We start from the raw sequence: 10,907 nt of genomic DNA, 5'->3' as shown, positions 1-10,907 counted from the left end.
CATCTAGACCCCATTCAGTATGAATTAGATTGGAGAAACCTTATAAAAGTTTTTACTTTTTAAGGTTTCTTCCAATCATGGGAAAGTCCTGAGTGCCCGTGCTGGAACTTGTTGTAGAACTTTCTTTTGAAGAGTGTAATTCTAGAGATCTTATAAGGATTTTCCACATATAAACTGCCAGTGAACTTCAAGTGCCAATCTGATGGACTTCGGTCTTCAGCCACAGAGTCACCACCATGAGTCGTGGCCTTTCCTGCCCAAATACAGAAGTCGTAGTCATTACCTGTGGATGGTGGAGGTGGGGTTCCAGTGTTGGGCCAGGAAGGATGGGGATAGCCATTTCAGATGATGGGAGATGAGATGGTTGGGGTGGAGGTTTTTTTCATGGGTTACACATAACCCACTAATAGCCAGTGCTGGAACTTGTCGAAGAACTTTCTTTTGAAGAGTGTAATTCTAGAGATCTTATCAGGATTTTCCACATAAACTGCCAGTGAACTTTAGGTGGCAGTCTGATGGACTTTGGTCTTCGGCCACAGAGTCACCACCATGAGTCGTGGCCTTTCCTGCCTGATACAGAAGTTGTAGTCATTACCTGTGGAAGGTGGAGGTGGCATTTCAGTGTTGGGCCGAGCAGGATGAGGATAACCATTTCAGATATGAGATGGTTGGGGTGGTGGGTTTTTTCATGGGTTACACGTAACCTTTTATAAAACATTTCTACATATTGAACGCATTTATTTACCACTTTGGGGAAAGCCTGGCAGACTGGTGAGTGAAGGGTGGGGAGGAGGGTGGCATTTGGAAGAGTGGGTAGAGCAGGTATCTTGCAGAGTGTTGAGAGTGGGAGGTGGGGTTTGGCGTTTGACTGAATGGTGAAGGTGGGGTGGGGGGGGATGTTGGGTATTTGGAAGAGTCGTAAGAGCAGGCATCTGGCAGAGGGTTGAGTGAGGGCTGGCCGGGGGTTGGTTGTTTTGGTGGATTGCAGAAATGAAGGTTGGGGGGGGTGGAATTTGAAGGAGTGCTAGAAGCAGGTACCTGGCAGAGTGTTGAGTGAGGGGGTGGCTTGGGGTTGGGTGTTTTGCAGGAGTGTGGGGGGGGGGGGGTATTTGGAAGCGTGATAGGAGCAGGTATCTGGCAGAGTGTTGAGAGTTTGGGGTTGGACATTTGGTGGGTTGGGGGGAGTTGGGTATTTGGAAGAGTGGTAAGAGCAGGCATCTGGCAGAGTGTTGAGTGAGGGGGTGGCTTGGGGTTGGGTGTTTTGCAGGAGTGAGGGGGGGGGGGGGGTATTTGGAAGAGTGCTAGGAGCAGGTATCTGGCAGAGTGTTGAGAGTTTGGGGGGGTGGTTTGGGGTTGGACATTTGGCAGATGGGGCAAGTTGGGTATTTGGAAGAGTGGTAAGAGCAGGCATCTGACAGAGTGTTGAGAGTCTGGTGGGTAGTTTGGGGTTGGACATTTGGTGGGTTGGGGGGAGGGGAGTTGGGTATTTGGAAGAGTGGTATGAGCAGGTATCTGACAGGGTGTTGAGAGTTTTTTTGGGGGGGGGGGGGTGGTATGGGGTTGGACAGATTGATGAAGGTGGGTTGGGTATTTTGAAGAGTGACATGAGCAGGTATCTGGCAGAGTGTTGATAGTTTGGGGGGTGGTTTGGGGTTGTACATTTGGCAGATTGGTGAAGGTGGGGTGGGTGGGAGTTGGGTATTTGGAAGAGTGGTATGAGCAGGTATCTGGCAGGGGGTTGTGGGGAATGGTTTGGGGTTAGCTGTTTGACAGATTGGTGAGAGTAGAGGTGGCGGGGGGCATTTGGAAGGGTGGTAAGAGCCTGACCGCCCTTTTCCAGCATAGACTATCATAGTTCAGCATCTGTGGTTGGATCACTTCCAGTCCTCCTTAGCAAAGGTGGTCTTTAGTCAAAGTCCTGCTACTAGAACCAGGACGGGTTGTCATGGTCTCTGACCAGCCTCGTGGATTGGCATTTACTTCTCATCTCGGGGGCCCATTGCTCTCTGTTTCAGCATAGACTTTCCTATGGGATAGCCAACTCTACCCTAATCCTTTCTATTGGCGTTCCGGGAGCGGCGATATCATTTTGGGTCTTTCTTTTCTGCACAATTTTTCCCACTTTTTACCGATTCGTCTACTTCTCACCATTTTCCGCACACTTTTTGTGTCAAAGATGTAAATTTAGAGCAAACCCGAGCGAGGGATGTAGAGCTGCTCTGCTGATCGTTGTAAATGAGCCCCGATGGAAGCTGATTACTGCCCGACGTCCTCTGACAGAAGCAATAATGTACAGATACTGTGATATACGGCCAATCAGCCTCCACTATGGACGATGCCGAGGCTCTGGGGGGAGGGGGGGGATGGGTTTGCGTCTTGCGTTGTACATGGAACGTTTCCCGTCACACATTGGGCGCCGCCGATAACTGTATGCAGCACCGGGGAGCGTTCCTCGGTATCTCCAACTGGCCGAACACAAAGTTCAGTTTCTTGTTGGCGGTGGGGAGTACTTCCTGTGTGCGCCATTTGCCTCCTGTTTAGTTCTTCGTCCATCCAGATCTTAATATTTCAGTTTTGGGTGGTTGTCGGAGGTTCGAACCCCCCCTTGTGCCTCTTGCGTGTCGTACTCTGCAATTTCCGGCTCCTTCCTCCCCTTACAGGGGATCTTATTCTAGTCATGTTTAGTTTCCTACAGGAGGAGTGAGACTCTTTGGCAGAGAGCAGAGCCCAGGGCACTGCAGGGGTATCGGGTCACAAGGTTTAAGAAGCCAACTGGTGATTTTGCCTTTATTCACCTAAAGTGAAAGATTTTTGGGGTTCGCCAAATGGCGCCCTTGTTGGATTGGCTGTATCTTTTTTTTTTTTCTTTCATCTGCAATCTGAGCCCCACCCAAAATAGGAGAATCTTGCTTAATCAGGCCAGCCACTAACGGGGCCCTTGGGGTTCACTTGGTTGACAGTTGGGGGTCATAAACAGTAATAATATAGTTTTCAATGGCACGAGGTGATTCCAGCGCCCCCTGCTGTATGGGCACATAATGCAACTGTGTGATTCCAGCGCCCCCTGCTGTACAGGCACTCTGTGACTCCAGCAGCCCCCTGCTGTATAGGCACTCTGTGACTCCAGCACCCCCTTGCTGTATAGGCACTCTGTGACTCCAGCAGCCCCCTGCTGTACAGGCACTCTGTGACTCCAGCAGCCCCCTGCTGTACAGGCACTCTGTGACTCCAGCAGCCCCCTGCTGTACAGGCACTCTGTGACTCCAGCAGCCCCCTGCTGTACAGGCACTCTGTGACTCCAGCACCCCCTTGCTGTACAGGCACTCTGTGACTCCAGCACCCCCTTGCTGTACAGGCACTCTGTGATTCCTACGCCCCCTGCTGTACAGGCACACCATTACTCCAGTGCCCCCTTGCTGTACAGGCACATTGTGATTCCAGCGTCCCCTGCTGTACAGGCACAACGTGACTCCAGTGCCTCCTTGCTGTACAGGCACGTTGTGATTCCAGCGACCCCTGCTGTACAGGCACGTTGTGATTCCAGCGCCCCCCTGCTGTACAGGCACGTTGTGATTCCAGCGCCCCCCTGCTGTACAGGCACGTTGTGATTCCAGCGCCCCCCTGCTGTACAGGCACGTTGTGATTCCAGCGCCCCCCTGCTGTACAGGCACGTTGTGATTCCAGCGCCACCCTGCTGTACAGGCACGTTGTGATTCCAGCGCCCCCCTGCTGTACAGGCACGTTGTGATTCCAGCGCCCCCCTGCTGTACAGGTACGTTGTGATTCCAGCACCCCCCTGCTGTACAGGCACAACGTGACTCCAGCGCCCCCCTGCTGTACAGGCACGTTGTGATTCCAGCGCCCCCCTGCTGTACAGGCACGTTGTGATTCCAGCGTCCCCTGCTGTACAGGCACAACGTGACTCCAGTGCCTCCTTGCTGTACAGGCACGTTGTGATTCCAGCACCCCCTGCTGTACAGGCACATTGTGATTCCAGCGCCCCCCTGCTGTACAGGCACATTGTGATGCCAGTGCCCCCCTGCTGTACAGGCACATTGTGATTCCAGCACCCCCCTGCTGTACAGGCACGTTGTGATTCCAGCGCCCCCCTGCTGTACAGGCACGTTGTGATTCCAGCGCCCCCCTGCTGTACAGGTACGTTGTGATTCCAGCACCCCCCTGCTGTACAGGCACGTTGTGATTCCAGCGCCCCCCTGCTGTACAGGCACGTTGTGATTCCAGCGTCCCCTGCTGTACAGGCACAACGTGACTCCAGTGCCTCCTTGCTGTACAGGCACGTTGTGATTCCAGCACCCCCTGCTGTACAGGCACATTGTGATTCCAGCGCCCCCCTGCTGTACAGGCACATTGTGAATGCCAGTGCCCCCCTGCTGTACAGGCACATTGTGATTCCAGCACCCCCCTGCTGTACAGGCACGTTGTGATTCCAGCGCCCCCTGCTGTACAGGCACGTTGTGATTCCAGCGCCCCCCTGCTGTACAGGTACGTTGTGATTCCAGCACCCCCCTGCTGTACAGGCACAACGTGACTCCAGCGCCCCCTTGCTGTACAGGCACGTTGTGATTCCAGCACCCCCTGCTGTACAGGCACGTTGTGATTCCAGCACCCCCTGCTGTACAGGCACGTTGTGATTCCAGCACCCCCTGCTGTACAGGCACGTTGTGATTCCAGCGCCCCCCTGCTGTACAGGCACCTTGTGATTCCAGCACCCCCTGCTGTACAGGCACGTTGTGATGCCAGTGCCCCTTGCTGTGCTTGCACTCTGTGACTCCAGCGCCCCCTGCTGTACAGGGGGAATCCTTTTCACTTTGCACTCCCGACCATTCCGTGGCCCCCCATCACCCGCATCACCTCCTTGATTAAAAACAGAGAAAAGCAATATTTACCCCAAAAACGTGTTAACAGTCCCATGACTAGATCTCCCCGTGGGTGTCATACCTAGGAATATATTTCTCATCCCCCAGTCTTACCTGTGGACTCGGACAGCCTTCACCTGGCTGCAGTTTGGCTGTTTTTTTTTTTTTTTTTATTAATTAACAACAAACAGAACCCCAAAATCTGTTTGTTAATAAGGGGGTACCAATAATGGGGGTCATTCATCGGCGAGTCTGGAAGTGTCCATGCTGGCCGAGTTCACATCTGATTTCTGTGATATTCAGAATCCCGCAGACTGAAGAATTAGGAATTGTCTCGAATGTCCAGCCAAAGCTTTATTATTCCAGGAATTCAACCCTCGTGCGGGCTTTTCTTGCCATCCAGGACTCCGTTGGAGCGATTCCTCCTCACTTCCTGTCACATTGACAGTTTTGTGAGACAGGAAGTGAGAAAAAATTCCAAACTAAACACAGATGTAAGGGGGGGGGGGAGCCCCAACAGTTTTATAATGCTCTGCCAACGGTCCCTGCGATTCCCCCCGACGTCCTCCCCTGCGATTTCCCCCCGACGTCCTCCCCTGCGATTTCCCCCCGACGTCCTCCCCTGCGATTCCCCCCGACGTCCTCCCCTGCGATATTCCCCCGACGTCCTCCCCTGCGATATCCCCCCAACGTCCTCCCCTGCGATATCCCCCCGACGTCCTCCCCTGCGATATCCCCCCGACGTCCTCCCCTGCGATATCCCCCCGACGCCCTCCCCTGCGATTCCCCCCCCGACGTCCTCCCCTGCGATATCCCCCCCGAGTCTCCCCTGCGATTCCCCCCGACGTCCTCCCCTGCGATTCCCCCCCGACGTCCTCCCCTGCGATTCCCCCCCGACGTCCTCCCCTGCGATATCCCCCCGACGTCCTCCCCTGCGATTCCCCCCGACGTCCTCCCCTGCGATTCCCCCCGACGTCCTCCCCTGCGATTCCCCCCGACGTCCTCCCCTGCTATTCCTCTCACGTCCTCCCCTGCGATATCCCCCCGACGTCCTCCCCTGCGATTCCCCCCGACGTCCTCCCCTGCTATTCCTCTCACGTCCTCCCCTGCGATATCCCCCCGACGTCCTCCCCTGCGATATCCCCCCGACGTCCTCCCCTGCGATATCCCCCCGACGTCCTCCCCTGCGATATCCCCCCGACGTCCTCCCCTGCGATTCCCCCCGACGTCCTCCCCTGCGATATCCCCCCGACGTCCTCCCCTGCGATATCCCCCCGACGTCCTCCCCTGCGATATCCCCCCGACGTCCTCCCCTGCGATATCCCCCCGACGTCCTCCCCTGCGATATCTCCCCCGACATCCTCCCCTGCGATTTCCCCTCACGTCCTCCCCTGCGATATCCCCCCGACGTCCTCCCCTGCGATTCCCCCCGACGTCCTTCCCTGCTATTTCCTCTCACGTCCTCCCCTGCGATTCCCCCCCACGTCCTCCCCTGCGATATCCCCCCGACGTCCTCCCCTGCGATATCCCCCCGACGTCCTCCCTGCGATATCCCCCCGACGTCCTCCCCTGCGATATCCCCCCGACGTCCTCCCCTGCGATATCCCACCCGACGTCCTCCCCTGCGATATCTCCCCGACGTCCTCCCCTGCGATTTCCCCTCACGTCCTCCCCTGCGATTCCCCCCGACGTCTTCCCCTGCGATTCCCCCCGACGTCCTCTCCTGCGTTTCCCCCCCGACGTCCTCCCCTGCGATTCCCCCCGACGTCCTCCCCTGTGATTCCCCCCGACGTCCTTCCCTGCTATTTCCTCTCACGTCCTCCCCTGCCGATTCCCCCCCACGTCCTCCCCTGCTATTTCCTCTCACGTCCTCCCCTGCGATATCCCCCCGACGTCCTCCCCTGCGATATCCCCCCGACGTCCTCCCCTGCGATATCCCCCCCCGACGTCCTCCCCTGCGATATCTCCCCCGACGTCCTCCCCTGCGATTTCCCCCGACGTCCTCCCCTGCGATTTCCCCCGACGTCCTCCCCTGCGATTTCCCCCGACGTCCTCCCCTGCGATTTCCCCCCCCCCCCCGACGTCCTCCCCTGCGATTTCCCCCGACGTCCTCCCCTGCGATTTCCCCTCAAGTCCCTCCCCTGCGATTTCCCCCCCCCCCCGACGTCCTCCCCTGCGATTTCCCCCGACGTCCTCCCCTGCGATTTCCCCCCCCCCCCCGACGTCCTCCCCTGCGATTTCCCCTCAAGTCCTCCCCTGCGATTTCCCCCCCCCGACGTCCTCCCCTGCGATTTCCCCCGACGTCCTCCCCTGCTCTCCCCGTAACTAAAAAATAAAGTTTTGGCTGGATATCGACTTTAAAATTGACTTAAATTCTTGAAGTTCATTGAAGGACACAGCCGGCAGGAATCTGAAGTATAGGACATAGTGACTCTGGTCCCTGACCCCGAGAGGTTCAAAGGGTTCCTACTGAGGGTGCTGAAGACTGAAGGGGTTCAAGCGATTCTGGACCTCAAAGCCTCTGAGCCGTTTTTGGAGATCCGCACAGCTGCGTTGCGTTTCATATCTTTCACTTATTTGAGTAAAAAACAATATAAAGCGTCTCAAAGTCACGACGTCCTCCGAGATTCCTCCCACCAATAGTGCGGCAGCCACCACAAGCCGCACGCGGCAGCCTACCAAATACTCAGACCTCAAATACCGGAGGGTCTGGCAACGCTTCAGGGAGGACAAACCCCAGAATGGGGGGATGGTAACCACCTTCTATCCCTCAATCCAAAAATGGGCCAATCCTCTCAGTTTCCAGGGACATTGCTTGGATCCCACAGGATAGAACTCCCTCCTACATCAGGCAGAATCATTCCGACCAAGGAGAGCGCCGATGGAGAAGTACCTTCTAAAACCATTTATTAAAAATGGCAGCACAGCCCCGGCCAGAAGTTTTGAGAATGACACAAATATTCATTTTCTCAAAGTCTGCTGCTTCCGTGGTTTTAGATCTTTTTGTCAGATGTTCCTCTGGGATACTGAAGTAGAATGACGAGCATTTCATACGTTTCCGAGGCTTTTATTGACAATGACATGCAAAGAGCCGATCTCTGCAGTGTTGACCCGTCTTTTTTCAAGACCTCTGCCATTCCCCCCGGCATGCTGTCCATCAATTTCTGGGCCACATCCTGACCGATGGTGGCCCATTCTTCCATAATCAATGCTTGGAGTTTGTCAGGATTTGTGCCATTTTTTTTTTGGTTTGCCCAACTTTTGAGAATTGACCACAAGTTCTCAATGGGATTAAGGTCTGGGAAGTTTCCTGGCCATGGACCCAAAGTTTCGATGTTTTGTTCCCCAAGTCACTTAGTTATCACTTTTTCCTTATGACAAGGTGCTCCATGCTGGAGAAGGCATTGTTCCTCACCAAATTGGTTGGGAGAAGTTGCTGGAAAAGGCATTGCTCCTCACCAAACTGTTCTTGGATGGTTGGGAGAAGTTGCTCTCAGAGGATATTTTTGGACCATTCTTTGGTCATGGCTGTGTTCTTAGGAAGAATTGTGAGAGAGTCCACTCCCTTGGCTGAGAAGCAGTCTCACACATGAATGGTCTCGGGATGCTTTACTGTTGGCATGACACGGGACTGATGGTAGCCCATTCCTCCATAATCAATGCTTGGAGTTTGTCAGGATTTGTGCCATTTTTTTGGTTTTTCCACCTCTTCAGAATTGACCACAAGTTCTCAATGGGATTCAGTTCTGGGGAGTTTCCTGGCCATGGATCCAAAGTTTCAATGTTTTGTTCCCCAAGTCACTTAGTTATCACTTTTGCCTTATGGCAAGGTGCTCCATGCTGGAGAAGGCATTGTTCCTCACCAAATGGTTGGGAGAAGTTGCTGGAAAAGGCATTGCTCCTCACCAAACTGTTCTTGGATGGTTGGGAGAAGTTGCTCTCAGAGGATGTTTTTGGACCATTCTTTGGTCATGGTGGTGTTCTTAGGCAGAATTGTGAGAGAGCCCACTCCCTTGGCTGAGAAGCGACCCCACACAGGAATGGTCTCAGGAGGCTTTACTGTTGGCATAACACAGGACTGATGGAGCGCTCACCTTTTCTTCTGGGAAAAGGGATTCATCAGAGAAAATGACTTTCCTCCAGTCCTCAGCAGTCCATTCCCTGTACCTTTTTGCAGAATATCAGTCTGTCCCTGATGTTTTCCTGGAGATAAGTGGCATCTTTGCTGCCCTTCATGACACCAGGCCATCCTCCAGAAGTCTTTGCCTCACCGTGCGTGCCGATACACTCACACCTTCCTACTGCCATTCCTGAGCAAGCTCTGCACTGGTGGTGTTCCAATCCCGCAGCTATATCATCTTCAGGAGACGGTCCTGGCAGTAGCTGGACTTTCTTAGGCGCCCTGAAGCCTTCTTCACAACAGTTGATCCGCTCTCCTTGAAGTTCTTGATGATCCGATAAATGGTCAATCTAGGTCCAATCTTAGTAGCAGCAATATCCTTGCCTCTGAATCCCGTTCTGTGCAAAGCGATGATGACCGCATGGGTTTCCTTGCAGGTAATTTCATATCTGTCATTCTCAAAACTTTTGGCTAGGTTTGTATGTGCTCAGAATCAAACAACAAGCCAAGAACATATCCTAAGGCGCCCGCCAGTCCTCTGGACAGACGTGATGATGTCACCGCTAGGCTCCACCTTTGTGTGTCATCCCACAGTACATCTTCTAAGGGCAGCTCTTTTGTGAAAGCACAAAAATTCAAGAAGAAATCCATCCTCTCTGTAGTGGTCTCCATTTTCGAAATTTCCTGGCCTTCATAAACATCAAGAACGCATACCCACCCCATGTCTTTAATCTATCGGGACGTCTTCCAAGGGGCAACTCTTTTGTGAAGGCACAAAAATTCAAGATGGAATCCGTCCACTCAGTAGTGATCTCCATTTGTGAGATTTCCTGACCTCCATAGACATCAAGAACGCATAACTGCCCCATGTGTTTCATCAATCGGGGCGTCTTCCAAGGGCAACTCTTTTGTGAAGGCACAAAAATTCAAGATGGAATCTGTCCTCTCTGTAATGGTCTCCATTTGCGAGATTTCCTGGCCTCCATAAACATCAAGAATGCATAGGTCCAGAATCGGTTGAACCTCCTAAACAGTTTGGAGTAGAAACCCTTGAACCTCTCGGGGGCCAGGGACCGGAGCAATCACGCCCTACAACCAAGATTCTTGCCAAGCCCTCCTAAACAGATTGGAGTAGAATCCCTTGAATCCTCCATATGGAAAGAGGCCACTACAGAGTGGTGGATCCATCTTGAATTTTTGTACCTTCACAAAAGAGTTGAGGTCCAGAATCGGTTGAACCTCCTAAACAGATTGGAGTAGAAACCCTTGAATCTCTTGGGGCCAGGAACCGGAGCAATCGCGCCCTACAACCAAGATTCTTGCCAAGCCCTCCTAAACAGATTGAAGTAGAAACCCTTGAACCTCACGGGGCCAGGGACCCGAGAAATCGCCCTACAATCAAGGTTCTTGCCAAGCCCTCCTAAACAGATTGGAGTAGAAACCCTTAAATCCTCCAGATGGAAAGAGGCCACTACAGAGTGGTGGATTCCATCTTGAATTTTTGTACCTTCACAAAAGAGTTGAGGTCCAGAATCGGTTGAACCTCCTAAACAGATTTAAAGAGAACCCTTGAACCTCTCGGGGGCCAGGGACCGGGAGCAATCGCGCCCTACAACCAAGATTCTTGCCAAGCCCTCCTAAACAGATTGGGGTAGAAACTCTTGAACCTCTCAGGGCCAGGGACCGGAGCAATCGCGCCCTACAACCAAGATTCTTGCCAAGCCCTCCTAAACAGATTGGGGTAGAAACTCTTGAACCTCTCAGGGCCAGGGACCGGAGCAATCGCGCCCTACAACCAAGATTCTTGCCAAGCCCTCCTAAACAGTTTGGAGCAGAAACCCTTGAATCCTCCAGATGGAATGAGGCCACTACAGAGTGGTGGATTCCATCTTGATTTTTGTACCTTCACA

Source organism: Staurois parvus, unplaced genomic scaffold (genome assembly GCF_062004578.1).
Source record: "Staurois parvus isolate SC_StPar_1 unplaced genomic scaffold, SC_StPar_1.0 ptg003787l, whole genome shotgun sequence".
In the NCBI taxonomy this organism is placed as follows: Eukaryota; Metazoa; Chordata; class Amphibia; order Anura; family Ranidae; genus Staurois; species Staurois parvus.
Note: the sequence above shows the minus strand (reverse complement) of the source record.